Source organism: Galeopterus variegatus, unplaced genomic scaffold (assembly GCF_000696425.1).
Source record: "Galeopterus variegatus unplaced genomic scaffold, G_variegatus-3.0.2 Scaffold3687, whole genome shotgun sequence".
NCBI lineage: Eukaryota > Metazoa > Chordata > Mammalia > Dermoptera > Cynocephalidae > Galeopterus > Galeopterus variegatus.
Window position 1 is genome coordinate 8,903 of NW_007729798.1, and position 2,132 is coordinate 11,034.

A 2,132-nucleotide genomic window follows, 5' to 3' on the forward strand; every position below is an offset into this window, starting at 1 on the left:
GGGCCGGCCCGGTGGTGCACTGCTACAGTGCACCGCTTGAGAGGGCAGCGGCGCGCTCCTGCCGAGGGTTCGGATCCCGCATACAGACCGGTTCCCGCTCACTGGCTGAGCGAGGTGTGGGCGCAACACCGAGGGTTGCGATCCCGTTGCTGGTCCCGGTCCGGTACGGGCGTGACACTGAGGGTTGCGATCCGTTGCCGGACATGAAAAAAGAGACAAAAAGGAAAAAAAAAAAAAAACCCGCAGGCTAACCAAATATCTGTGTCCCACAGAACTGAAGTCCTGTGCCCTTTGTTGTTCTGAACACATGTCCTGATTATCTCTGTAGAAAATCAGTTAGTGTCTTTTCACGTCTTTATTGCAACCTCTAATTTTGATATCATGCTTAGTTTATGTGATAAGTTTCTGCTTAGTGGGATGATGGAGAAGGAACTATTTCTGATTTTTCAGTAAGTCTTTGGTAGGTGTCATATAAAAATAAGTCACTTTTTTCCTGTATAAAAATTATAAAGAGGAGTGATAATTTTCCAGAGTGATTATTAGGGTGAGCAAACTTGGCAGGGGATAGGAGACTTTGTAACAGTTTTTTGGTTTTTTTAAATTAAAATTCATATCTGAGATTTCTTTTCTTTTCTTTTTTTTTTTTATTTTGGCAAAAAGCAACTTTTTTATTTAGCAAACTTGAGTCTAGGTAATTCTATAGCTGGGTAAAGTAGGGACATCAGCCCAAGAGGAAAGGATTCTATTAAGTTAATGTGGATGCATATTTTATAGGCCTGGAGGGGAGGGAGAATAAATAAAGTTTTCAATTTCAGGTTGAGCCCTGGGCAGGCATGCCATGTCTGTATCTTTTTTCCTAGCAGGAAAACTGAATCCAGGCCCTACCACCACTGAAGTGTCTTGGGGGAGGGCTGCTCATGTAAGGTGCTAGGTTAAATAGAATGTGACTGGCTTTGCACTGCTCTCCTGGGATTTTCCATTATAAAAAGTAACAGAGTATTGTAACATCTGCATCTCAACAGTCATCAACACTGTAAAAAACTGCACTATACACAAATGCCTACATATTGTATAATTCCATTTATATTAAATGTCCTTCATTGGCAAATCCAACAGAAACAGAAAGTAGATTCATGGTTGCCAGGGTCTTGGAGGGAAGCATTGGAAGAAAATGGAGAGTGCCTGCTAATGTGTTTGGGATTTCTTCTGGGATAATAAAAACGTTCTAGAATTTGATAGTGGTGACCATTGCACATCTCCGTGAATATACTTTAAACCCCTGTACTGTATACTTAAAAAAAAAAAACAAAAAACGAAAACAAGCATAAAAAGCTGATCTGTGGAGGAATGAACAAAGTCAATAAAAAGGTGATTATGGTAAAAACTCTTTTACTTATGTTCTAGCAGAAATATTGTTTGATAACATTGCAGCTCGGGCCTTGAACATTGTAATTTGTGCTTTATCGCCCTGTTCCTGACCTCCATAGGGCCACGATGGGCCTCCTGGAACATTGGTGTGTTCATCTGCATTCGATGTGCTGGAATCCACAGGAATCTGGGGGTGCACATATCCAGGGTAAAATCAGTTAACCTCGACCAGTGGACTCAAGAACAGATTCAGGTACTTACTTACATAGCCCATGAGTGAATCACCTGCTCCCATGTATCCATGTGAAAGTAATTCCAGATGAATTTCAAACTGGGTATCAAGGTGAATATTAAAGAAAATTTAGTTGTTAAACACTATGTCAAATTCTCATACCTTAATGAGGAAATTTTTAATCTTTTTATTCAAGATACAAGTTAATCTTCCTATATTTTATTTCCTCCAAAACACAAACAGTCTATGGTCTAGGACCTCATGAGTCCCTGAAAGTGTTAAGAGGGAACTTTGGATTATTTTCTAAGACCCTCAGCATTGACAGACCTAACATTTGTAGTTTTAAATATTCACTTTTTTTTTTTTTTTTTTTTTTTCTTTTGACTTTTTCCGTGTCCGGCAACGGATCGCCACCCTCAGTGTTGCCCCCGTACCGGACCGGGGACCGGCAACGGGATCACAACCCTCGGCGTTGCTCCCGTGCCTCACTCAGACAGTTAGCGGGAACCGGTCCGCATCCGGGATCCGAACC

The 2,132-nt window shown here is 41.3% G+C and overlaps 1 protein-coding gene across 2 annotated transcripts in view; it reads left to right on the forward strand.

Annotated features, from left to right (window-relative positions):
* The first annotated feature begins 261 nt into the window (after window positions 1-261).
* The window catches only part of SMAP2 (small ArfGAP2), an 18,128-nt gene continuing 16,257 nt past the window's right edge, over window positions 262-2,132 (forward strand). The window contains exons 1-2 of one of the 2 annotated variants that reach the window (XM_008585720.1): window positions 262-1,368; window positions 1,488-1,621. The gene's annotated coding sequence lies outside the window, so the exon portion shown is untranslated. Of the gene's footprint in view, window positions 1,622-2,132 lie in introns of both variants that reach the window. The other variant, XM_008585719.1, reaches the window with a different exon arrangement.